The sequence below is a fragment of the Nicotiana attenuata genome, chromosome 10, assembly GCF_001879085.1.
Source record: "Nicotiana attenuata strain UT chromosome 10, NIATTr2, whole genome shotgun sequence".
NCBI lineage: Eukaryota > Viridiplantae > Streptophyta > Magnoliopsida > Solanales > Solanaceae > Nicotiana > Nicotiana attenuata.
In genome coordinates this window covers 3,672,262-3,685,440 of record NC_031998.1, presented here as the reverse complement: position 1 = coordinate 3,685,440, position 13,179 = coordinate 3,672,262, and positions in this window count along the sequence as shown.

The following is a 13,179-nucleotide window of genomic DNA, read 5'->3' as shown; positions in this document are numbered from 1 at the left end:
CCAGCAGGCGCTCCTCCCCTCACTTGGGGTCAGTTCACTCAGTTGTTCCTTGATCGGTACATTCCACCCTCTGAGAGGGAAGAGCTGCGTCATCAGTTTGAGTATCTGGAGCAGGGTCATATGTCAGTGACCGACTATGAGGCGAGGTTCTCTGAGTTGTCTCGCTATGCACTCATGATACTCCCCACAGAGGCAGAGAGAGTGAGGACGTTTGTTGCGGGGTTACATCCCACTATCCGGTCGGGTATGGCTCGTGAGGTAGAGATGGGAACTGGATATCAGCTAGTACGTGAGATTGCCGCCGGATTGAGGGCTATCGTTTGAGGGGTAGAGAGCAGATGCAGCAGCATAAGAGGGCCAGATTCTCAGGAGAGTTCAGAGGTGCCCCAGCCAGGGGCAGAGGTCACTTTGGGAGGGGTCAGCCCAATAGGCCCCCAGCTCCAGCACCACCACCGGCTCGGGGTGCTCCAGTGCGCTCCTATTTCAACGCTATGCCAGAGAGTTCTTATCGCCCGCCAGCTATTCAGGGTTCATCCAGTGGGTATTCAGGTCCTCCGGTGTCTTCCGGTTCTTATTTCAGTGCTATATCGGAGAGTTCTTACCGCCCGCCGCCTACTCAGGCTTCTTCTAGTGGGCCTTCTGGTATTCAGGGTCAGCCATCCGGACAGCAGGCCGCCGCACCACGTTGTTTTGAGTGCGGGGACGTAGGCCACATGAGGAGATACTGCCCCAGGCTTAGGGGCAAGGCAGTACAGCAGGGGCAGCAACCTATGACTCCACCACCAGCGGCCCAGCCGCCTAGAGGTGGAGAGCAAACTGGTAGAGGTCGTTCCAGGGGTATTGGCCAGACAGGGAGAGGTTAGCCAGCTATTACTCAGTCAGTTGGAGGCCAGACAGCCGGTGCTCTAGCTAGATTCTATGCTCTCCCAGCTAGGCCAGATGCATTGGCCTCAGATGTCATCATCACAGGTATTATTTCCATCAGCGGTAGAGATGCATCGGTATTATTTGATCCAGGGTCTACTTATTAATATGTATCATCTCTGTTTGCTCGTTTCCTGGCTATTTCTCCTGAGCCTTTGGGTGTTCCTGTTCATGTGTCCACTCCTGTGGGTGATTCTGTGGTTGTGAACCGGGTCTACCGGTCTTGTATGGTTACTTTCTGTGGTCTTGAGACTAGAGCAGATCTCTTGTTGCTCGATATGATCGATTTTGAGGTTATTCTGGACATGGATTGGTTATCTCCATATCACGCCGTTCTAGATTGCCATGCCAAGACTGTTTCTTTAGCGATGCCAGGGTTGCCGAGATTGGAGTGGAGGGGTTCCACTGTGGATACACCTAGCAGGGTCATTTCCTTCCTGAAGGCTCAACGTATGGTTGGGAAGGGGTGTTTGGCCTACTTAGCTTATGTTCGAGACACCACCGCAGAGTCTCCGACGATTGATTTAGTGCCAGTAGTTCGAGAGTTCGTCGATGTTTTTCCTTCTGATCTTCCGGGCATGCCTCCGGATCGTGATATTGATTTCTGTATTGATTTGGCTCTAGGCACTTAGCCTATATCTATCTCGCCGTACCGTATGGCTCCTAAGGAGCTGAAGGAGTTGAAGGAGCAGTTGGAGGAGTTGTTAGCTAAAGGGTTTGTCATGCCCAGTGTGTCGCCTTGGGTTGTAGCAGTGCTATTTGTAAAGAAGAAGGATGGGACTATGCGGATGTGCATTGATTACCGCCAGTTGAACAAAGTCACAATCAAGAACAAGTATCCATTGCCCCGTATTGATGATTTGTTTGACCAGCTGCAGGGTGCTAGGGTGTTCTCTAAGATTGACCTGAGGTCAGGGTATCATCAGCTGAAGATTCGGGATTCAGATGTTCCGAAGACCGCATTCAGGACTAGATATGGCCACTATGAGTTCCTGGTAATGTCATTTGGCTTGACTAATGCTCCAGCGGCATTTATGGACTTGATGAACAGGGTGTTCAGGCCCTATATTGATTCCTTTGTTATCGTCTTCATTAACGACATCTTGATATACTCGCATAGCCTGGGGGAGCACGAGCGGCATTTGAGAGTAGTGCTTCAGACCTTGCGAGAGCAGAAGCTTTATGCTAAGTTCTCAAAGTGCGAGTTTTGGCTAGAGTCAGTGGCATTCTTGGGGCATGTAGTGTCGGGAGAGGGTATTAAGGTGGATCCCAAGAAGATTGAGGCAGTTCAGAGTTGGCCACGTCCTACTTCAGTGACCGAGATTAGGAGTTTCTTGGGATTGGCAGGTTACTACCGGCGATTTGTGCAGGGCTTTTCATCTATTGCGTCACTCTGACAAGATTGACCCAAAAGAGTGCCCCATTCTGTTGGTCCGATGATTGTGAAGAGAGCTTCCAGAAGCTCAAGACGGCTTTGACCACGGCACCAGTCCTTGTATTGCCTTCCGGTTCTGGGATGTACACGGTGTATTGCGGCACTTCTCGCGTTGGCTTGGGATGTGTATTGATGCAGTAGGGGCGAGTTATTGCCTATGCTTCACGTCAACTGAAGGTTCATGAGAAGAATTACCTTGTGCACGATCTAGAGTTAGCGGCGATTGTTCATGCTCTTAAGATATAGAGGCATTATTTATATGGAGTGCCATGTGAGGTTTATACAGACCATCGCAGCTTGCAGCATTTGTTCAAGCAGAGGGATCTTAATTTGAGGCAGCGCAGGTGGCTTGAGTTACTAAAGGATTATGATATCACCATTCTTTATCATCCAGGCAAGGCAAATGTGGTCGCGGATGCCTTGAGTAGGAAGGCGGAGAGTATGGGTAGCTTGGCATTCATTCCTACTAAGATGAGACCATTAGCTTTGGACATTCGGTCTTTAGCTAACAGACTTGTGAGATTGGATATTTTAGAGCCCAGCTGGGTTCTAGCATGTGTGGTTGCTCAGTCTTCGTTATTGGAGCAGATTAAGGCCCGACAGTTCGATGATCCACATTTGGCGGTTCTCAGAGAGACGGTACTTCAGGGAGGTGCCAAGGAGATCTCTATTGGCGAGGATGGTGTGTTACGGCTTCAGGGCCGTGTATGTGTCCCTAATATTGATGGCTTGTGAGAGAGGATTCTAGAGGAGGCCCACAGTTCGAGGTACTCCATTCATCCGGGTGCCACGAAGATGTATCATGACTTGAGACAGCACTACTGGTGGCGGAGGATGAAGAAGGACATAGTGGAGTATGTTGCTAGATGTTTGAATTGCCAGCAGGTCAAATATGAGCACCAGAGGCCAGGTGGCCTACTTCAGCAGATGCCCATTCCGGAATGGAAGTGGGAGCGCATCACCATGGACTTCGTGGTTGGGTTGCCACGGACTCAGCGGAAGGTTGATTCAGTGTGGGTTATTGTGGATAGGTTGACCAAGTCGGCTCGCTTCATTCCGGTGGCGACTACTTATACGGCGGAGAGATATGCCCAGATTTACATTCGGGAGATAGTGAGGCTGCACGGCGTGCCGGTCTCCATCATATCAGACAGAGGCCCTCAGTTCACTTCCTATTTCTAGAGAGCTGTTCAGAGTGAGTTGGGGACCCACGTAGAGCTTAGCACGGCGTTCCATCCTCAGACCGGCGGGCAGTCGGAGCAGACAGTTCAGATTTTAGAGGATATGCTTAGAGCATGTGTGATCGACTTTGGAGGGCAGTGGGATCAGTTCTTGCCCTTGGCGGAGTTTGCATACAATATCAGCTATCAGTCCAGCATAGAGATGGCCCCGTATGAGGCATTATATGGTCGGCATTGTCGTTCTCCTATCGGGTGGTTTGAGCCTGGGGAGGCTAAGTTGCTCGGTACAGATTTGGTTCAGGATGCCTTGGATAAGGTAAAGTTGATTCAGGTGAGGCTTCGCACAGCTCAGTCCAAGCAGAAGAGTTACGCGGATCAGAAGGCACGTGATGTATCATTCACAATTGGCGAGAAGGTTCTCTTAAAAGTCTCGCCAATGAAGGGCATTATGGGGTTTGGGAAGAAGGGCAAGCTAAGCCCAAGGTTTATTGTCCCCTTTGAGGTGTTGAGGCGATTTGGAGAGGTTGCCTATGAGCTTGCTTTACCTCCCAGTTTATCAGGAGTTCATCCAATTTTCCATGTATCGATGCTTCGGAAGTATCATGCCGACTATTCACACGTGTTGGATTTCAGTACCATTCAGCTAGACGAGAGCTTGGGCTACGAGGAGGAGCCAGTTGCCATTGTTGATAGACAGGACCGCCAGTTGAGGTCCAAGAGGATTTCTGCGGTAAGAGTCCAGTGGAGGGGCCAACCGGTCGAGGAGGCGACCTGGGAGTCCGAGGAGGACATGCGGAGCCGATATCCTCACTTATTCAGCAATCCAGGTACCTTTCTATGTCCGTTCGAGGACGAACGTTTGTTTAAGAGGTGGAGATGTAACGACCCGACTGGTCGTTTTGCATTTTCGAACACCGTTCCCTTAAATAATACTTTCCGCACTTGCTTTAGCTAATTTATGACTTGCGGGAACGGGTGGTTCGGAAGTTAGAAGAGTTTTGAGCAAGAATAAGCCCAATTGCTTCCTTAAGTCTCTCTAAAAAGGCCAAGTTTGACTTCGGTCAACATTTTGGGGAAACAGACCCGGAGACAATTTCCGAGGGTCCGTGGGAAAATATGGGACCTGGGCGTATGCCCGAAATCGAATTCCGAGGTCCCTAGCACGAGTAATGAATTTTTATATAAAATTGTTAAGTTAAAGTTTCAAAGATCTAAATAAACTAAGAAATCATTGTTTTCCTAGGTATCGGGTTCGGATTTCGATTCCGAAACTTGGTACAAGTCCGAAATATCAGTTAAGACTCACCCATAAAATTTGGTGTCAATCCGAGTAGTTTAAGGGCATTTCGACCCGTTGGAGGAAATTTAGAACTGAAAGTTCAATGATTTGAATATTGGGTTTTGGGGTTGATTCCTCAATTTAGCGTTGTTTTAAGCGTTTCGAGGGTTCGAGTAGGTCCGCCTCATGATTTCAGACTTGTCGGTATGTTCAGACGGGGCACGGGAGCCCCGAGCGTCAAACGAGCGAGGCTCGAGTGAAGTTAAAACTTGGAAAAGACTGATCTGCTGCTTCTGTCATAACCGCATATGCGCTCTTGGACCGCAGAAGCGAGACCGCAGAAGCGGTCACTTGATCGCAGAAGCGAAAAGGGGCAGGCCAGGGAAACCGCAGAAGCGGCCCAGGGACCGCAGAAGCGGTTCCGCCTATGCGGCCCCCAGACCGCAGAAGCGGTCGAGCCCCAATTGCCAAAAGCCGCAGAAGCGGCCGATTTCCAAATTCCGCAGAAGCGGAAATACTTCCGCAGATGCGAAAATAACTGGGGACAGAAGGGTTCATTTAATACGAACTCAAACTCATTTCTCTCATTTTTCACTCTACACTTAGGCGATTTGGGTTCTTCCAAGAGAGGGTTCCCACATAACATTGCAAGGTAAGTAATCCCCACTCACTTTTAGTTCAAATACATAAACATTAGGTAGATTTAACACTAAAAATTAGGTAAAATCAAGGGATTTGAGCTAGACCTAGGGTTTTAATAAAACTAAGAATTTATCATAAAAATTTGCCATGTAATGAACTAGAAATCATATATTTGTGATCCTTAGGTGATAGAGAACAACTTCCTTCGAAAAATCTCGGAATCCGGGCACGTGGGCCCGGGGTCGGAATTTAGGAAACTTGTGTTAATGGTTAGAAAATTGCCTAAATAGTTAGAGTTCGACCTTGTAAGCCTTTATTTACTAGTTCTTACTTCGTTTGATTAGTTTGGGATTGTTCGGCTTCGAATTAAGGACTTGGGCTCGTTCTTGGACATTGGAAGTGCACTTTGGAGCGAGGTGAGTCTCCTTTCTAACCTTGTAAGAGGGAATTTTCCCCATAGGATTATAAATGAGTAATTGTTGTTAAATGCGGGGGCTACGTACGTACTAGGTGACGAGAGTCCGTGCGTAGCTACTATAATGATAATTGTTCGGGTAGCTTAGGACCCACGTCATGTCTAATTGGGGAATATTACTTGTTTTAAATTGCCAATATGATCATTTATGATTTGCTAGAGACTTGAGGAAATGAAAAGTGAACTTATGAGTTTGTTGAGTCTTGGTAGGAATTCCCTTGTATGTAATTGAGCCTTATGTGCTTTCCTGATATTTTCTTGATGATTATGGACCGGGCCGATCGCCTAGGTGAGAATAGATGCATCTATGGTTCGTGCCGCTCGACCCTCGGGAGTGCACAATTTATTTTCTATTGGAGCGGGCCGTCGACCTCGGCATGATTGTGCATGATTTATATGCTTACATTTAGATATGACATGATCACTTGTTTAATATGAAAAAGGGAAAACTGGTAGTTTAATTATGTCGAGAACATGAATATGACTCTTCTCTTAAACTTGTGTTATTGGAAATTCTTCATGCTGTATATCTCACTTTATTATTATATTATCTTGACCTTAGTAAGTCTCAAGTCGACCTCTCATCTCTACTTCTTCGAGATTAGACGGGATACTTACTGAGTACATGTGGTTTATGTACTCATACTACGCTTCTGTACTTAAATGTACAGGAATTGAGGCAGGTGGATCTGGACATCACCCTGGTGCGCATCAGTGAGCACGCTTGGGGACTTCTACGGTGAGCTGCTTCTCTTTCATGCCGATCCGCAGCCGAAGAAGTCCTTTCTTGTACTTTTTGTTTCTGTCTATCCTGATTCAGACAGTAGGATAGTGTATTATTCTTTTGTGTATATTCTACTAGTCGCCCGTAGCTTGTGACACCAGGTTCTGGCACACACTGTAGTAGACATTTGTTTTGGGGTTGTATTGCTATTTTAGCACTTTGATATCTTTACTGGTCTTATCTTTAAAACTGAAAGTCTAGTATAACTGTCTATTGGCTAAAGTAAAGTGAGAACTTAATCGCATTTCCGCATTGGCTGGCCTGACAATGGTGTTAGGCGCCATCAGTACCTATTATGGAAAAATGGGTCGTGACATAATAAATCTCTGAAAAAGTAAACTAGTGCAAGTAAAAAATGTAATAACATATGATAATTTAACCTAACAAAATGACAAGGTAAAAATACTTTATGATGCAATACTGGAATATAATAAAAATTACAACAAAAAATCTCAAAAAATAGTAAATTATATATTCATTCCAGCTCTCAATCTCAACAAGCAATAAAAATTATAGAATTTTCAAACTTTTATTAATAAAAATAGCTCTAGTGAATTTTTTTTAAAAAGGAACAAAAAACTTCAAAGAAGGTGCTCAAATCTAATAACTACCATGCCACAAACTAATTAAAGGTCAGTTTGAGAAAGATTCTTTGGACAACAATCAAATAAAGGTACAACGGAAAACACATATGGGTAGTCGGGTAATAATTTCAGTTCAAATGTGTAGAAATTGTAACAAAGTATTAGATGGGTAAACACAGGTAATTATTTTAGTTTACATAGGTAGTTAGCATAAATTGCTCAAAATGTATGTCTGAAGTTTGAACTTCAGAATGTTTTGCTTGAAGTGTAGCAAAATTTCAGATATTTTTGCCTGGAGTTTGGCCCAACTTGTAAAGGCAATCACACAAACTTCAGTTCATAATGCGACGGCAAACTTCAGTTCAATAAAACTACAACATATTTTGTCACGACCCAAACCCCGCTCCGGTCTGGTGGCGCCTCTCGTGAAGACAAGGCCAGCCAACCAACCAATTTCGTCTCTTTCAAAATAGTTAAGCATAAATGATTAGCAAAAATATGACTTAATAATATTAATTTGCGGAAATACAGCCCAACACAGCGCAAACCGGGGTATCACAAGTCACGAGCATCTAGAGGAGTCTAAATACAACTACAAGGCCAGTAATATACATAATAGAATTTAGAAATCAAGGAAGAAATCTGGTGCCGCGAACGCTGGCGGTCACCTTGCTCAGCTATGATAGCAAAATCTTCAACCAGCTCAAAACCCGCTACCGGGTGAACAAATACCTGCATTTGCACGCGAGGTGCAGGGAGTAAAGTGAGTACTCCAACTCAGTGAGTAATAAAAGTAAATAATAACTGAGCAGCAAGAAATTACGTAAAGCAACCAACATGCTGTATAGAAGCCGGGTACAATTTTCTGAGAAAACAATAAAATCTGTGAAATCTTTAGAAATACCTTGGCTCAGTTCAAATCTCTTTTGAAAATGATCTTTTCAATAATTACGAAAAACGATTTCAAACAGTTAGTGCTGATAAGCACAAAAAATCCGCCCCTCGGGCACAAATACCACAGTATAACAGGTAAAAAGGAAAATAAATATGCAAGATGAGCGCATAAAAGTCCGCCCCTCGGGCAATATCTCAAAACAGTACCGGCCCCTCGGGCATGATTCATGTTCCTGGTAAGTCATTGTTACCTGACCGGTCAGTCATTGTTACCTGACCAAAATGCGTATTACAGTGCTTTTGTTACCACTGGTCAGTCATTGTTACCTGACTGGTCAGTCATTGTTACCTGACCAAAACACGTATAACAGTGCCATTGTTACCACTGTCTAAAATATATCCGCTCTAGATGGGTACCCGCACTCACTGGGTTTGTACAGACTCCGGGAGGGGCCCTTTACGGCCCAAGCGTAATATCAAGCCACCTCGTGGCATATAAAACAAGGCCTGAAAGCCTTCTCACATCACACTCGAGGCTTGAAAGCCTCCTCACATAACACTCGAGGCCTGAAAGGCTCCTCACATATCACTCGAGGCCTGAAAGCCTCCTCACATCACGCTCAAGGCCTGAAAGCCTCGCTCAGTCCAGCAAACATCATAAGCCCCTCGGGCATCAATAAAATAGTAGTGCTCAGCTCAAACAACAGTGGAAATATCATTTAAGTCTCAAAGTTCAATTAAAACGGCTGAGTTGTAAAACAGTATAATCAACAGGACTGAGTTCAAGTAATATATCAAATAGTGAGGAAAGAGTGATAAAAATCCCTGAAGGGTTCAAATAATTGGCACAAGCCCGAATATGGCAGTCAGCCCAAATCATGATAATAACAAATATGTTCTAGTCAAATACGCGGTAAAAATCATCAATCGGGACAGACCAAGTCACAATCCCCAACGGTGCTCTACCCCACGCTCGCTATCCGGCGTGTAAGTCACCTCAATATAGCACTATGGTGTGCAAATCCGGGGTTTCAAACCCTCAGGATATCATTTACAATCATTACTCACCTCGAACCGATGAAATCTCTAGCTCGCGACGCCTTTGCCCCTTAAACCGGCCTCCACGCGCGTCGAATCTATCCAACATTAGAGCGAATACATCACAATATGCCAATGGACAGTACCCAATCGAAAACAATCGAAAAATAGCAAAAATCTGGAAATTAGCAAAACCCGAGCCCCGGGCCCACTTCTCAGAAATCAGAAAATTTAACATCAATGGGTTCCTCATCTTCTCACGAGTTCATACATACCAAGAACTCTCAAATCCGAGCTCAAATGACCCATCAAATCCCAATTTAAAATCTCAAAATCCCAAGCCCTAGTTCATCCATTTTAGGCTTAATTTCCATGAATTTCTAGATGGATTACACAATAAGAACGTGTTTTAAGTTCAAAAATCTTACCTCCAATCGATTCTCCTTGAATCCCTCTTCAATTTCCTTCAAAAAGCTCTCAAAAAGATCAACAATGGAGTAAATGAGCCCCAAAATCACGGATGAAATGTTTTAAAACATTCTGCCCAGGTCACTGAAGCTTCTTCTATGCGATCGCATTAGAGCCCACACGATCGCATAGCACAAATTTTCTGCCCCCAGATTTAACCCTACGCGATCGCGTAGGCACCCCTGCGATCATGTAGCACAAGGTCTTTATCCTNAAGGTTGGAATAGACCTTAGTTGATAGAGGTTTTCTACCGGTATTCGGGTGTTGTGGGCAACTGCTGTGAATAGAAGTTATCGTTTCGAGTGTTTGGGTTATGTAGTATATCATATGATTGCACCTGAGGTTGCAGGTATGGGTTATTACTGCTGGTTCGGGTTTATTCTGAATATAGATGTGAGGTTCTGATCTTGTGTATGATTTCGGAAAGTGCAATGTGGTTCTACGGTTTATGGTCTAGACGGATTGTGAGATTTCAGCTATGTTGTATTATCGGACCTATGTGAGATAGGGTGACGTGGGATCACCCCGGGTGTATGCTTGGTAAGGTTATTCAGCTATTGGTTGGCTTCTAGTACAACTCTGGGTACGCTCGAGGACGAGCGTTTGTTTAAGTTGGGGAGGATGTGACGACCCGACCCGTCGTCTCATGAGTTACCGCTTTGTTTCCCCCATTTTATGCTTCTTCATGTTTCATTATCAGTATTTGGTGTGTTAGAGTTGATTTGGATTGGTTTTGGTAGAAAATGAGATACGTAGTCTTTAAGGAAGGTTTGGTTTGGAAAAGTCAACCGGATGTTGACTATTGAGTTGGAGGGCTCGGATGTGATTTCCGGTGATTCGATTAGCTTCGGGGGATGATTTGTGACTTAGGAGCGTGATCGGAATTTATTTTGGAAGTCCGGTGTAGAATTAGGCTTGAATTGGCGAAGTTAGTATTTTGGCGAATTCCTGTTGATGGGTGAGATTTTGATCCGAGGGTCGGAATGGAATTCCGAGAGTTGCAGTAGCTTCGTTATGTGATTTGTGATGTGTGCGCAAAATTTCAGGTCATTTGGACGTCGTTTGGTCGGGTTTTTGATCGGAAATGCATTTCGGAAGTTTTTGAAGAACTTAGGTTCGAATTCGATGTAATTCGATGGTTTTGGTGTTGTTTGAGGTGTTTTGATGATTGGAACAAGTTTGAATGATGTTTAGGATGTTTTGGTATTTTTGGTTGAGGTCCCGGGGGCCTCGGGGTGATTTCGGATGGCTAACGGGATGAATTTTGGAGTATTGGAAGTTCTGGTTCAGCTGGTATCTGGTGTTTTCGCTTCTGCGGAAATGGATCGCAGAAGCCGCAGAAGCGGTTCCGCAGAAGCGAAGGGGCAGCCGCAAGAGCGAAACATTGGGAGTCTGGGGAGTTCCGCAGAAGCGGAGGTATATACCGCAGAAGAGGTCTCGCTTGTGCGAGTGGTGGACCGCAGAAGCGGTCCAGGGCAAAATTGGAGAAACCGCAGAAGCGGAAGAAAATCCGCAAAAGCCGTGTCGCAGAAGCGACTATTGTACCGCAGAAGCGGAAATGCCTGGCAGGGATATTTAATTCCATCTTCGCGAATTTTTGAAAGAACTCAACATTCTCACTTCGGACTTGGAGGTTTTTGTGCGATTTTGGAGAGGGAATCAAGGGACTTCATTGAGGTAAGGAATTCTGAGCCTAAAACATAAATCTAATGTGTTATTATATGAATTAAGGGTGAAAAATCAAGGAATTAGAGGTCAAAAATGGAGGTTAGGGCTTGAACTTAAGAGAAAGAAAATTTGAGGTTTGAGGGAGCATTCGAGCTCGGATTTTGGTAAATTTGATATGTATAGACTCGTGGCGGGATAAGGAGTTCGGTGATGTGAATTTTCTGATTTTTCGAGAAGTGGGCCCGGGGCTCGGGTTTTGCCAATTTTGTGATTTTTGGTTTTTTCGAGTCTTTTCGATTGGGTTATGTTCCCTTAGCCTATTGTGACGTATTCGTTGTGGTTTTGATCAGATTCGACGCACGAGGAGGTCGATTCGAGAGGAAAATGCATAGCGAGCTAGACTTTTGGCCGGCTAGAGGTTAGTAATGATTTTAAATGATGTCCTGAGGGTTTGAAACCCCGGATTTGCACAACTTGGTGCTATGATGGGATGAGACACGCGTTCAATGACGAGCGCGGGGTCATTTCCTATTGGGGATTGTGACTTGGTCCAGTCCGGATGATACTTTACCGCGTATTTGACTACGACTTATTGTTTTTCACTATGACTTGGGCTTATTGCCATACTTGGGGCTTATTGCTGACTGTTTGAACTCCTTGTGAGCTATCATTACTGTTTTCCTCACTATTTGAAATATTATTTGAACTCAGTTGAATTACACTATTTCATGAACTCAGCTATATTTTTACTCAACCTTGAGTTTTAACTGATATTTGAACTAGTGTTTGAGCTGAGCATTATTGTTTTACTGATGCCCGAGGGGCTTATGATTATTTTTGGACTGATTGAGGCCAAGGGCCATATGTGAGGATATGTTGAGTGATGTGAGGAGGCTTTCAGGCGTCGAGTGATGTGTGAGGAGGCTTCCAGGCCTCGAGTGATGTGTGAGGAGGCTTTCAGGCCTCGAAGGATGTGTGAGGAGGCTTTCAGGCCTCGAGCGATATGTGAGGAGGCTTCCAGGCCTCGAGCGATATGTGAGGAGGCTTTCAGGCCTCATATTGATATGTACAGGCTTTCAGGCCTTATGATGATATAGCTTTGGGCTGTAGGAGCCCCTCCGGAGCCTGCACCCCCATAGTGAGCGCGAGTACCCATGTGATTTGAGAGTGAGCCCGAGGGGCTAATGTTGTACTGTGTGACTGATACTGAGCCCGCGGGGCTGATACTGTACTGAGAGCTTGATATTGCGCCCGAGGGGCAGGTTTCTGATTATTGCATATTGGTTGAGAATATTTGTCTTTAACTATTTTAAAAGAGAATTTTTGATACTTTACTGGTTTACTGCTTAACTGATTTTACTGCTTGAGATAGCGTTATTTGTGCCTTCATGAGATTTCATGCCTTCAGTCGTTATTTATTTTTATTACTCACTGGGTCGGAGTACTCACATTACTCCTTGCACCGTGTGTGCAGATACAGGCATAGCAGAGTTCGTTCCTTAGCGCTGATTTCCTTCCAGACCAGGCGGACTAGGAGAGACGAGGTAGCTGTCGACGTCCACAACCCCGTTTTCTCCCTTATCTTCTGTATTTACATTATCTTCAGACTTTGTTCCTAGTTCCAGACTTTGTAGAATTCTAGTAAACTCTGTAGTAGCTCGTGACTTGTGACACCCCGATGTCGGGCTGCGTCGGGATGGTTCCCTGTTCATCATTTTTCTCCGCACTTATGATAATTTTATTAATATTTTAGACTTATTCATGTTATGTATCTAATAAAGAGGTGTTAATGTTCTGTTGGCTGGC